Here is a 15,058-nt window from a genome sequence, read left to right on the forward strand (position 1 = left end):
ATTGTGCCCATTAATCCTCATTTCCTATTGTTTTGGTTAGTCGGGTTATAAGTGACATATGCTCGGTCACTAAGTTGTTAATAAAATATATTGGTTAAGAAAATTGAGCCTACATGGCATGAGAGTTCTAGGTTCTAATTCAATAATAAACATCCCCTTTCCCCTTGATAACAAATTTCTGAGAGATGGATAGCATTTTTTTGGTGGGTGGCAGGGGCCTTTTTCCTGCTTCTTGGAATACAGAAGTTAAGGGTGAGGCTCCTACAGCTATTTTGGACTAAAAGGGGATCTTCCTAATTAGCAGTTCATGTTTAACACGGCAAAGAAACTGTCAAGTATCTCTCACTATGATGGAGCCAACCTAGCAATTCTCAGACCCCCTTTTACATGAGAAAGTTTTGTTGTTATTTGATATTACATTTAATCCAGTATATGTTACAAGAGGAAGGCAGGATTCTTTGAAGTTGTTTCACAATTACTTTGTTTTAAATCACATGATAAGGCTTTAATCTCTATACTGGGTGTAGGCTTCCAGGGCCTTTCCTACTAACGTTCTGTCTGGTTATAGTTCTATAGAAACTATACTAGTTGCATCCTCTACCCAGAGGCTAGAGAAGGGGCCAGATTTTCTTCAGATTAAAACCTAAGCTGCTGAGTTCTTTTATAAAACAAAATGAAGCAAGAAGCTCTAGGGGAAGATAAAAGGGGCCGTAATTCAGGAAGGCCTGGGAGTTCCTTAGGAGCCAGGACTCTGATTCTCCCCCTGGGAAACCTGCTTTGCATTCTCTCCTAGCTGCTTCCCTTCTCCAGAGCACGCCCTCAGCTTCTATGTACATCAGAAAGCTGTACTGGCTCGGACTGATAACTACTTTCAATGTAGATAGTTGCATTTTCCTTTTCCCAGACAAGGGCAGATACCTACTTTGACAAGGTGAAATCTCGTTTTAAGGATACAGCTTCGGGGAAGGGGTGGGGGGAAGGTGAAAATGAATATAATACAACCGAGAACAATCTAAGAGGCTAAGAATAATCAGTCGTTTAATGTGATAGTCACTTATATGTCCCAAAGCCCTGCCCCTTGATGTTTACTTGACTTGCACATTTTCACCAAGCCTGCACTTTTTTAGTTCTAACTTTGAAAACATAATTCTCCCTTCACCTCTCTTCATCTCCCTTCTCCAGACACGCACCCAAATCCTAAGCCTGCTGCTCCTCAGAGTCCTTCTACACTGACTTCCTGAGATACACGCAGATGCAGATGCTTGCAGACTTCCATTGCTTAGCTCGCCAGTCTTCTTGCCTTCTAACTCAGAAAGCAAAACCTGGCTCTTTCTCCCCTTTCTGTCACCTTCTTCCCAGAAGTTGTCAAGATCTTCAGCTTGCATGACCAGGATCACTTTTAAAAATCTTTACCTATGAGATCAGGAAGTGCAAAAGGAACTCTATGTTCCCTGATGAAACTAGATTTCTGTGCTTGTGTCTTGAAAATCACCATCAATTCTGGGGAGTCCAAAATTCCTTTTTGTGGCTCAATTTTAGAATTATATGCTAGTGTTTTTTCTATAGGTCTGACTTCAGGTCATAGTGATTTATAGCTTTGTGTTCCTGCCATTGAACCTGGTGGGGTTGCCTCTCGGTGGGAATCCAGAATGCCAGCTGCTGCCATGTGGCATGAAGTTTATTTACTACACATAAGGAGACATCTGAGAACTGCTGCCAAAGCTAGGGCAGACAGCAGTCTATCTGGGCAGGGAATGCACACTTGGGGAGGGAACACACACACATGGGTGGAGATGATTCCGCCCAGCAACATGCTCCTTCACGCTCTCCTGTTATGCTGAGGCTAACTCTTCCCCGAGAATGGATTTGGCAACAGAGTGAAGTTTTATTCTGACAAACTTTAGTGAAGCACGCTCCTTGGGGTACTTTATGGAAAATAACTTTAAAGAGTTGTGTTAGAAAAGTAACATCGGCCCGGGCATGGTGGTGCATGCCTTTAATCCCAGCACTCAGGAGGCAGAGGCAGGCGGATCGCTGTGAGTTGGAGACCAGCCTGGACTACAAAGCGAGTCTAGGACAGCCAAGGCAACACAGACAAACCCTGTCTCGAAAAACCAAAAAAGAAAAGAAAAGAAAAGAAAAGTAACATCATTTTTGGGCACAGGGTACTGAACAGGAGACATGGCCTGTTTTTCTTGGGGTGCTGATGATGTCCCTCTGCTCAAAGGCCCATTTGATTTCATACCCAAAGTTCATTTGTGACAATTTGTGCAGTTTTATGAAAAGACACCAAACTTGATTGGCATGTATCTTTTTAAAACTTCCAATTTAAATATAATAGCCACACTAGCTAGAAGGCTCAGCAGATAAGGGCTCTTACTTCAGAGCCTAATGACTTTTCACATAATGAAGAAGAAAACCTCCTCCTGAGATCTGTCCTCTGACCTCCGAGTGAATGCCACACTGTAGGCATAAGGTTACTGTGTAATTCAAATGCTGATTTCTGCACCAGCCCCCACATCCGGTTGCAATCCTCATTCTGAGAATTTCCTCTCTCAGTGTTGTATAAACACTGCTCCCCAATTGCCCCCTGATATGTCAAGCTTACAGCCAATCAATGAGCAGGGGAGAGAACAGGGCTGGATTCCTGCCAGCCATGGAAGGAAGGATTAGAGGAGGAAGAATGGGAGGAGCCACAGGAGAGGTCCAAGAGAAAATAGGAGAGAGGAGCTGGGACAGGGAAAGCTACAAAGTGCAAGTTTCTCCGCTGGGAGGAAGCCAGATTAGCCTAGAGGGTTAAGAACAGAGTAGCAACTGCTCAGTCCTTGTGCTGTAAAGCTTGTTAAAATAATGCCATCACATTTTCATTCTTTCTTTCCTTTTGTCTCCCTGAGTGCTAGGATTATAAAGGTGTGTGCCGCCATGCCCAGCTTGCCGTCACATGTTGTACACTTGATCTTAGCCAAAAGGCTGAGAAGCAATTACCATCATGTTTTCTAAAATGTGATTTTTATCCCTTTTATTGTTGTAATAATTTTGGTGTGATAATTGTTTTTTGCTTGTTTTGTTTTTGTTTTTAGTGAGTGTGTTTTTGTGCTTATAAAAGACTATTTTCAGTCATGTGGAATTTTTTACTCAAGAACTGGAGAAACACCTCAGTCTTCCAGTGAGGCTGCCTAATGTTGGAGATGTTGCCCTTACCACACCTTTCTGGAAAAGAACAGAAGGAAACCAGAATAAGATATAAGGAGCTTTTAATGAAACTGGAGTTAGAGAAAGACAATAGGTTTGCAAGGAGGGGCAAGGCCAGAGCAAACCAGAGAAGAACAAAAGAGCGCTGGTTCAGCATTTCCAGCTGGTTACAACTTTTATTGAAGTAGGCATGAAAACTGTACTCTCTCCAGGATGGTGTGAATTCTGGGATGGAGTGAAATCATGCTCCTCATTCCTGCGCCAACAGAGGAGGAAACAATTAGTCACAGTGTGACACTGTAGGGTCATTCAAGGCTGGTGCATAGCCTGATGCTTGGATGTGTGTCTTAGATCGGGAGAAATACCTGATAGCATTTACTCTTGTCGGTTTACCTCATGGCCTTGGATGAGCTATCAGCTACCCTGGGCTGTCTGATCTTTAATCACTCGTAGGAATGGAATTACTTGGAAAAGGTTACAAACAGATTCAGAATTTTCTATCACTTAGAGGAAAATGATGAGTTACAAGGTTTAAGCTGTCTCCTTGACAATTTGTCTCTTTTCAAAGTTCCTAACTCCTTACCTACCTCAACATTAAAAAAAAGTAGTCAGTATATGAGTGTGGCAGTTTTAGCTTTTTAAAAAAAATCACATTTAGATATTTATTTATTTATTTTGGTTTTTCCAGAGAGGGTTTCTCTGTGTAGCCTTGGCTCTCCTAGACTCACTTTGTAGACCAGGCTGGCCTCGAACTCACAATGATCCGCCTGCCTCTGCCTCCCAAGTCCTGTGATTAAAGGCATGTGCCACCATGCCCGGCACATTTAGATATTTAAATGTAGTTTATTTTACTTCTTTTCAACACCTGATAACAGAGTCAAATCCTTAATAAGCATTTAAGCAACGCTTGGGTGTGTAATAAATTTCAGGGCACAGCTGACTCTTAAACAGTTCAGGATGTTCCCATTCCCCTAGTCCAAACACCTACGCAGTCTTAGACTCCCTGCTGTAATAGCAGGACCTAGCTGTGATACTATCAGAAGGCTAGGGTATCTGCCACACTGAACTTTAAGAGCTCATACTACATTTCTACATTTGGTCAGCATTCTTGCTAGAGCAGGTGGCAGCATGTATAGTTTGCAAATGTCTATTCGAATAAGTTTTAACTTCTTTAATATTAGTTTTGTATAAAACTTGTCTTGATAAATGGCAAATGTACTACATACGTACATACTACAAGTTTTAGTTGCCTGATCTGAGTTGGGTAGAAAGGACCTTTATGTCTGCTAGACTCGCCTCTCTTTGCAGTGACTGCAACCTACTCAGTGTCACATCCCAAACTGTCAAGTTTGTTCAGATCTTAGCAACAACTTTATAGTAAATCTAAATATATAGGCTGGGTGTGGTGGCGCACGCCTTTAATCCCAGCACTTGGGAGGCAGAAGCAGGCAGATTGCTGTGAGTTCAAGGCCAGCCTGGTCTACAAAGTGAGTCCAGGATGGCCAAGGCTACACAGAGAAACCCTGTCTCTAAAAACCAAAAAAAAAAAAAAAAAGAAAAGAAAAAACAAAAAACAAACAAACAAAAAAAACCCCTAAATATATGTCATAACTGACATGTTTTTATTTTATTTTATATTTTATTTTATTTTAAAATTCTGATTTATTTTGAAAATAATTTACACTTGTGGGAAAATTATAAATGTGGTCAACCAAAACAACGATGCAAATTTCCTAATTCAATATATAACTATTAACATCATAATCATTTATTTTGTGTTATAATAACAAAATACATGTGGCTGTGTGGTTCTTTTTTTTTTTTTTTTTTAAAGAAGTTTATTTAGTTCATAATTCTGACAGTTCCAAGAACGTGGAATTAGGATCTTTTCAGTTTCTGATGGAGCTTCATGCTGTTCTGTGCATGCCAGTATGCAGACTATGTGAAAAGAATGTGTGTACAAGAAAGAATAGAAGGAAGGCTGGTGGCTTTATAGCCATTAGCCAATTAGCTTCCAAAATAGCCAGTCTAGTCTTATAAGGTAAAAGACGTTAATACCTGTTGAAGGTTGGTGGGTTTCATGACCTAACCACCTCCTACATGAACATGGTCCTTCTGCCTCTCTGCTTTGAGAGGTTTGTAACTAGCGGAGAGATGAGTTTGAGATGAAGGTGTATATGTGTGTGTGTGTGGGGGGGGGCAAAAGGTCAAGGGAATCAAATCTATCTCATCCTGTCATTTGAAGTTGGGTTTAAAGCACTGATCAGAGGTGTTGGTTAATCTTGCCAACTGGACAGGATTCAGAGACAAAGAGGTTTAAGTGGGGCACGACTACCCACCCTCACAGTGGGTGCCACTAGTCCACCAGCTGAGCTCCTGAATGGAAAAAGAAAACAAAACCCCATACCCAAGAAAGGATGAATGTGATTTCTGTGAGGAGGCTGCTGGCCATGGGACGTTCACAGGAAGCACATTCCATCCATATGGGATGGGTTTGGCTGGCTTTGAACTTGCCATATAATGGAGAGTAGTGTTGAACTCCTGGTTCTCCTGCCTCCACTTCCCAACTGCTGGGGTTCCAGATATGCACCGCCATGACCAGTCAGTCCTCTTTCCCTTGTCAAGGTTTGTTACAGCACTGAGAAAGGTAACTAATGTAGAGCTAATGCAAAGGAGTTTGAGATGACCACAAGGGCAAACAAAAAGAAAGAAACTGAAGGGAACAGAATCAGTCTCACCCTATCATCTGAAATTGGGTTTAAAGCGCTGATCTGAGGTGTGTTGGTTTACCTTGTCAACTTGACAGAATTTGGAAACAACAAGGAGACAAATCTAACCCACAGATCTGTGCTATTTCCTTTCATGATCAATATAATGTCTTCTGGGACCTCCTCCAAAGAGCCACGGGCCACTTCTTTGTCGAGTAAGTTTCTGCAAAGGAAAGGGGCTGCTCAGAGGACTTGTATTTGGGATTTGGGCATGGGCGCGACACACACACACACACACACACACCCAGAGAGAGAGAGAGAGAGAGAGAGAGAGAGGGCACTTTCCTGACTTGCAGGACTTTAAGTTAAAATTTGTCAACATTATGATGGTGTAAAGATGTCAGAGACATGCTAGATTTGGGATGTTGACCTTTTCCAGGGCTAGTGATTTGTGGCAAGACTCTGGAGATTCAGCTTGGTCAACTGCAGCCATACAATCATGAGGAAAAACAACCAATAATGTAATAAAGTACTGTCAGATACTGTTTTGTGCTTTTGCATCTCATTACAAAAATCTTCATCTGTATATATACAGAAGACGTAAGCTCTTATAAAAGAGGCTTTGTGCTAGATGACTTTCCTAGTCATAAAATACTGTGTCGTGAGCACATGCAAAGTAAACTAGACCAAGTTACAATGTTCAGTATGTTGGACTAGTTAAATATAAATTATATTCACTCTGTGATGGTGATATCAGAACACAGCCCCATCACAGCCAGAGATTTGTAAATAAGATGTTTCTCATGCATTCATTTTCCGATCTTTGTTGAGTACTCTATTAGTCTACTATTAAGATTTAAAAAATTATCCAAATTAAAAATAATACAAGATTTCCCCCTCTTAATTATTGGGGTCAGAATTCCAAAATGAGCATTACAGACTAAAATCAAGGCATTGGCAGAACCCACTTCCTTGCATTTCCTGGTTCTACAGGTTTCCCACATTCCTTGGCTTTAATTCTACATTGCATCATCATTTCTTTCCCTGATTCTATCCTCATTTAACCTTCTCACTCCTTGGATCTCTTTGACTTCTGTGATTACATTAGGGTCTATCAGGATTGTCCAGAAAAATCTCCCATTTCACAATTCTTCCCACCACAAATCTGAGATTTGCTATGACGAGCTACAATCTTTTTCTCAGGGGACTGTTGGACACAGATTGGAGAAATAAAAAACTGATTGGAGCAACATCAATAAAGTGGCAGGCTGTTAGTGCGGAGGTAAGAGTAACTGAGAAACGTCAGTGTGGAAATGGGTGGGCTGTGAGTAGTGCTCGTTTTTTTTTTTTTTTTTACAAAGATGGCAAAGTAACAATGGCTGTTTCTTTCACGGAGCGAGAGCAATCTTGAAGAAAGGAGAAACAGGGAAGGCCCAGATGCAGCATGTTAAGCTGTTTTTAATTGATGTATGGACATGGGAGGAAGCCTTCTGCTTGTGGTAAATAGTAACTGGGCATCATTGTGGGGAAACAAAGCAAAAAAGCGCTGGGAGGACTCTGTGTGTGCCTGCACTGCTTCAGAACCAACCTTGTCTGTGTCCACACTGGAGGTGACTTGCTCTGACTCATGCATCCTTAGGATACAACTGAGGCATGTTTGCTCAGCTCTCTTTCCCATTCAGTTCTGGGCCCAGCCCATGAAATGATGCCACACATACTCAGGCTGGGTCTCCCCACCTTCAATATCCAATTAGGAAAATCCCTGGAAGGCATGCCCACATGGCAACCTAATCTAGACAATCCTTTATAAACACACCCTTCCTACCATGCAAGCTTTAGTGAAACTAAAGAACATGAAGGAATAATTTTAAAATACTAACAGATCAAATATGAGGAAACAGGTATCAGTTGGCCATTATAATTTTCAGAGGCAAATGGATTCAAGAGGAAAACTGAGGAAGGTTTCCATGTTATTAAAGGAAGGAAATTTAGAATGCAGAATTTCATATCCATGAAGTTGTTACTCATGTTTGAGAATGGGAAAATGCTTTTCAAATATAGGGTTTCTCACTATGGTAACATCAGATCCTGAAAGGCATTGCTTAAACCAGGCAAAGCCAACTCTAATAATTGATCAGAAAACTTAGGATTGTTCCATGCCTTCTAATTTTGTTGCTGTTGTTTTCAGACAGGGTTTCTCTGTGTAGGCCTGAAATGTCCTGTACTTACCTTATAGACCAGGCTGGCCTCAAACTCACAAAGATCCACCTGCCTCTGCCTCCAAAGTGCTGGGATGACAGGTGTGACTAATGTGCACTGAAGTTCTTGGGAAAAGCAACATCTATGCTAATGATGCTGTAAAGTTGACTGACTAATTTGGACTTTGAGGATGTTGCACATCCAGAGATAGATTATCCAAGACTATTGTTAGATCCCAGCAGCCAATCATTGTCCCCCTGGTGACTATCGCATACACTTTTGAAGTGTATTATGAGACCAGTAGCCTCTGCTGATCTAAAAGCTAAGCGTGTGATTTGATATTTACAGCAGAGATCCACTCCTTTTATTGTAATCTTTTCCAGTGTTTCCACCAATATATTTGAAAGGTGCCTTGACTTACGAGGTGGTTGGATATGTCCACTTCACAGAATCCAGGACCTCTGGGCATTTTTGTGGGCATTGTCTTAACTGGGCTAATTGAGGAGGGAAGCTCTGGCCACCATGGACAAGGGTGCTGGACTATACAAAACAGCAAAGTGAGCCAGGCACAAGCATTCATCAGAGTCAGTCTCTAGCCTGCAGATAGCAGGCTGCCTCAACTTCCTTCTGTCCGAACTTCCCCATCATGGTGGCTTATAGTCCTTGAACTGTGAGCCAAAACAGTTTCTCCTTAACTTGCTTTTGTGTTGGGTACTGCACCACCACAACATACATAAGACATGCATAACACAATGTATGGCTTTCCTTTATATTGGAACTACACATCATAAAAGCATTACCACATTTAAACACAGTATTTGGGGCAATTCTACCCCATGTTCTTGGCCAGCTCACTCATGTTGATCTCTATGACCCACTTTCTCTTTAAGTCAGCAGTTCTCAACCTGTGGGTCGGAACTCCTTTGGGATTCACATGTCAGATATTCTCCATGTCAGATATTTATACTACGACTCGTAACAGTAGCAAAATTGCAGTTATGAAGTAGCAACAAAATTATTTTATGGTTGGGGGAATCATCACATGAGGAAATGTATTAAAGGGTTGCAGTAGTAGGAAGGTTGAGAAACACTGGTTTAAGATAATATCTCTGTTTTTGTGTTGACACTAAACACTTTTCTCCCTCAGTAACTGTTGTAGTTAATTTACCAATATGACCTAATAATGTTTATTATTAGGCCTATAAGTAGTATTATGGCAGTATGTTTTAACCCGCTAGCAATCAATCAAGATACAGACACCTGTTGTATTTTAAAATAGCCTTAGTTAACCTGGGGCAGGGCAGATATTAATCCCCTAAACTACTTTCCGTAGTGGGTCAAGTATGGAATACCTGTCCCAATCCCATGCCATCCGGTTCTAATAATTTCTATCAAGCTACCTCCCATCCATAATCCCAAATACTTGCTACTCTCCATCCATGCCGGCCAAGTGCTTCTCCTCCACTTAACCCATGATGGTGCAGCCTCAGGAACCTTAGCCACGCCTATCCATTTGCATAGGTGTTCTGGCCTTTTATTGGTCAATAGGTTAGGCTGTAGGCAAGGTACTAGCGGGGCAGAGACTGCAGCAGTAACTAGCACCAAAATACATCAGATCAACCTCCAACAGGTAACCACTATTTGGGGAAACTGAAAACAATCATAAAAATTATGTTTATCTAGTCCATTATGATTTAAATCTTTAAAATGTTGGGAATTAAAGTTGTTGTTGTTGCATTTTGATATTGTTGTTGTTGCTGCTGTTTTTGGCAAAAAGGTAACTAGAATGGTTACCAGAGCTAGAAACGGGGGAATTGTGGGGAGCCGAGACCTTAGCCGGCAAGCATCTCGGACCTTGGCATAACACATCGAGTGGACTGGGGCAGGCTGCCTTGTGGCCTCTTTCCCTCCTTGCCTCAGGGTACATTCCAGAGGCTGCCTTGTAACCTCTTCCCCTCCCTCAAGGTACTCTCCAGCTGTTCTCAGTATTCCCCGGAATTACAGAGGCCTTCAGAGGAAGAGCGAAACAAAGTCTATAGATAACATCTTGTGGTTCCACATGCCTAACAATTCCACCCAGCCCCAGAACCACAGGGGCCCTCGCCCTGCCAAACTTCCAGACTTCCTGATATCTTGCGAAAACCGCCCACCCAGATCACCTCACTCAGCCTCCTGCTTCAATGGTACATATTTGCCTGTGAGAAAATAAAATTTTGTCAGCTTGATCAGACTCCTTGACTTGCTGTCTGTTCTTCGTGTCTCTTGTTCCCCCATTCTCTCCCTAGGGGTCTGAGGGTCCCAGTTGATTGTCCGGTGGGTCTGGACAGTGAATGGCCTGGCTACTGTTGATAAAATGGTCCGAATTTTCTGATAAATATGAATAAACCTTGGGATCGATTGTACAGCAGGGTGACTGTATATAAGTGTTGTTATGTTTAAAGTCAGAAAATTACAAATATTTCTCAATAAAAATGATTGGGAGTAGAAATAAATGGATATTAATTAGCTTGATTTAGTCATTCCTTATCAAAACATTACTTTTTGGGGCTGGAGAGATGGGTCAGTGGTCTGCTCTTCCAGAGGTCCTGAGTTCAATTCCCAGCAACCACACATGGGCTCATAACTATTTATAATGTGATCTGATGCCCTCTTCTGGCATGCAGCACTCATATATATAAAATAAAAATAAATCTAAAAATTACATTTTAGTGCATAAAATATATGGCTAGTTTAACATTTAACATTTGATTGATAAAAGAGAATCACAACTGTTTACATAGTGGTAACTGCTACCTTCATATAGATTATGATATATAAATTATCTTTACTTTTCTGTATTTAGAGGATCAGCCCCAGGACCTTGTTTATGCTATACAAGTGCTCTGCCACAGAGCTATACCCAAGGCTTAAATTATCTCCAATAAAGGTAAACCTGTCAGTGGGTCCCTGTGTGTGCTGGGGAGGGCAGGTAGGGTCAAGTGCCTATGCGTGTGGAAGCCAGAAGATGCTGAGTGTCTTGCTCTCTCAAACTCTGCCTTGGTCCCTTGAGTCAGGCCTCTTAGTGAACCTGAGGCTTGTAGTGTCTGCAACTCTGGCTGACCAGAGAGCACCTAAGACCCTCCTTTCTGCCTCCCATCATCGGGGTTACAGACCCACAGACATATCTGGCTTCTATTTGGATGCTAGGGATTCAAACTCAGGTCCTTCATGCTTGCTTGCACAGCAAGCACGTTTACACACCAAGGCATCTCGCTAGCTCTTGCTGTCAGTTAAAGATGGATCTGAAGTCCCCTTGGCATTACCAGTGATTTTTCTCTGTAAGAAGTAATTTCAACACCTGGGCCTGAGTGTCTGTGAAACTGATTAGAAGTAAATGCCAATTTCAAACACAACAGAATTTATGTTCGTGTTGTACTTAAAAACAAATGTTTGATGTGATTAACTTTTTATGTGTATCACCCATTTTCAATATTGCTTATATCGTAGCCTTGCACAGGCTACTTCTCATCTTTCCTTTGCTGTTGACATTTTAAAATCTTATAACCCCCAGTTTCGCTTTTGATTCGATCACTTTCCAATTCATCCTCAAATTCATCTGTATTGGCTAATTTTCTCTTGTGTTTATCTATTTTGTGAAACAGAACATTGGAATTATCTATTCCACATGGGAATTGGTCACTGAAAGCTAAAGAGGCAACCCAGCTTACCTGTTTTCTCCATGGTTCTTGAACTAGTCACCAAGAGACTTTGAAAGGAGTGATGTGATTGGTTACTTCTTATAATAACTGTTTTCTGTGTGGTGACTTATGTAACTATTTAAATTATCTAATATTTATACCAATAAAGACACCGGAGGTGTAAATAGATGTAAAATCCTACGAGCTCAGCAAGGTAGCTTTATTTTCTGAACTATACACAAGATATCTATTTTCAAGCCTGATTCTAGAACTAAACTATTAGCTCTTTAGAAATCTTTCTGCCTGTGTCATTCTATCTAGCTGGTCTACCTTTCTCTTGCGCTCCTCCGAACCGATGGGGGCTCCTTAGCTCTCTTTCCTAGAATTCTGTTTTACCTGTGTCCTGCCAGCTGCTTCTCTGTTGCTCCTGCGAACCCAAAGAGATTTCTCTCTCTTACCTGGAGCTCCTTTCAAAATGGCTCTTTCAAACCAAAAAAAAAAAAAAGGAGAGAGTGAGAGCTCTATCAAAGGTCCAATTGCTTATGAAAAGTCTCCAGCTCCTTTCCTACATCCTTGCCAGGCTGAACCATGTCACCATCATGGGGGCTTAAGGGGGGGTTTATCCAAGTCACCTTTACCATGGAGTACATAAAGGGCACCCAGCTGACTCTGCCTTGGTTCATAGAGCAAAGTCACAGATCTCTCCCAAGCAACGTGCCTTAAAACAGGCAGGAACGTTCTATTCTAAATTTAACATTCTTATCTCTGGAGGTTTTTAGAGGCACACCCAAACTGCATCTCTTCAGGATATACCTAAGTGCATCTGGAAAACGCAATATCCATTTAGACCTTATATTTTGCTAACAAATAGGTTTTCTATGTACAATTATCAAATACCTTGTAGCAGATTTGAGGACGATGGAGAAGCCACAAATATTGCATTTTGTGTAGTCATAGATACTGTATTAGGTAACTGGAGCTGACCCACAGTTGTTGAGGTCAGGTGTTTATTTAACTAAGATGTGGCAGCTGAGACTGCACATCAGAACTGTGCCAGGTGCAAACTGCTTGTACATAAAATTTTATAAAGGTCCCTCACCAAGCCCCACAGTGAAGGCAGATTTAAGGCTAACTACATAAGAAAGGAAAGAACAAAAGAGATGTGTTGTAAGACATTTGTGAAAGAGACTAGAAAGAGCCATCAGTCTTAAGAGCACTTGTTCTTTCAGAGGACCTAAGTTTGGTTCCCAGCACCCACATGGCAATTCATAATTTCCTGTAACTACAGTTCCAGAGTACCTAATGTCCTCTTCTGGCCTTTGTGGGCACAGGGCACATGCCAACAGACACTTACACACACAACATAAAATAAGTTTGCAAAGAAATCAAGTAAGATTTCACACAAATTTTCAATTATGTTCTTTTGGTAGCTTGAGGTGCACCTTAAGTTGTTGTCCAGGTTTCTCAGTGTCTGAGACGACTGAAGAAATAGTACTTTGCCACCAAAGCTGTAAAACAGGGACTAGTATATCCTGCTGCCACCTTGTGGCAGAATTGTGTCATTAATGAAAACAGGTTTGAAGTTAAATGGAGCTTTTCAATAAATACTAACTTGAAAAAAAAACTACTTGAAATTCAGCTCACATCTCCCTCAAGATAGAATCAAGCTAAGAATTTTTGGCATGTTTGTAATACTAGCATTTTGGAGGCTGAGGTAGAAAGGCCATAAGTTCAAGGCCAATCAATGTTATGTATTATGAGGTCAGCCTGAGACACGTGATGGAACTCTGTGAACAGACAGACAGACAGCTGGGTGTGGTGACTCTTGCCTAGGATCTCAGGAGGATTCAGGAGGATAACACACCTATTTGAGGTTGGCATGGTTTTGACGCTACATGGTGAATTCCCATCCATTCTAGGGTATGGGGTGAAGCTCTGCATCCAAATCAATTAAAAAAATCCCTCCGATAAATGAACATACTAATATTTTATTAAAGTGTAATATTAAAAAAAAGATGATGCACTTATAAGTGAAATCTTATGAGATTAACATTTAAATTGGTGGTCTAAAATTTATCTTCCATATGGTTGTTAGGCATTATCCAATCAGATGAAGTCCTCAATGTTAAGGAAAAAGGATGGGATTCTGCCAGTGGATTGCCTTTAGACTTCCTCTGTAATCATTACCTGGGTCTGAAAAATCAGGACTAACCAAACCTCATAATCTCTTGAGCCAAAACCTGAAGCTGGTCTCTTTCTCCTCTGTCTTCATGTGTGTGTGTGTGTGTGTGTGTGTGTGTGTGTGTGTGTGTGTGTGTGTGTCCCTGTAGAAAATCCTGACACATGCAAATGTGGCAGATGACTTACTAGAACTTTTGAAAACGGTAATTTCATCAGTAGCCAAAGAGGATACAGGTTACTCACAATTTTAAGGAAGGTTTGTTCTCAGTATTTCCTCTAGCACTCTAAAGTTCAAGTTAGAGGTAACTTAGTTTATCTCTTTCCATTTCCTTGAGATTCTCTTAACTATTCTAACCCCAGTTTGCTGGCTTTATTCTTAAGAATGACAGAGGCTGGTTCATTCACCCTTACACAGGAGCCCTGGAAGAAAACTGATGAAAGGAGGAGACAAAAACCGGATAGGCAGACCACAGAACAGGGACCGGAAAGCAGCAATCCCTTGACCCTCTGCCCAGGAGAGAGCTTCGGTTCCTCACCTCCTCCTAATGAGCACCTCCCCAGGGAGGCTATACCCAGGAGGACAGGACCATCAGCCATTCTGCAGTTTGGACCACAAACTTGAAAACAGAGACCATAACAAAACGCTTCCCATCAGTAATAATAACGGGCTGCTAAGGCACAGACCAATACGTTAACAAGAAAGAAAGAAAGAAACAAACAAAAAAGAAAAGAAGCACAGGTTCTCCGACTGGCATTGAAGAGGCGGGTCATTTCAGATTTTATTTATTTATTTATTTATTTAATTTTTTTTTATTTAATTTTTAACTTATGTGTGTTGGTGTGAGATCTTGGAGTTACAGACAGTTGTGAGCTGCCATGTGGGTGCTAGGAATTGAACCCGGTTCCTTTCAAAGAGGAGGCAGTGCTCTTAACCACTGAGCCATCTCTCCAGCCCTCATTTCAGATTTTAAGCCTGGACCAGTCCCCGCCCCTCTCAGACAATATTAAGAAGGCGGAGCACCACTCACACCTCTCTGCGCCCTCCTCACGAGTCACTTCCGCCAGGCTCTCTCCCCATGCGTCACTTCCGCCCGGTTCTTG

Source organism: Acomys minous (assembly GCF_964271855.1).
Source record: "Acomys minous genome assembly, chromosome: 1".
Lineage (NCBI taxonomy): Eukaryota > Metazoa > Chordata > Mammalia > Rodentia > Muridae > Acomys > Acomys minous.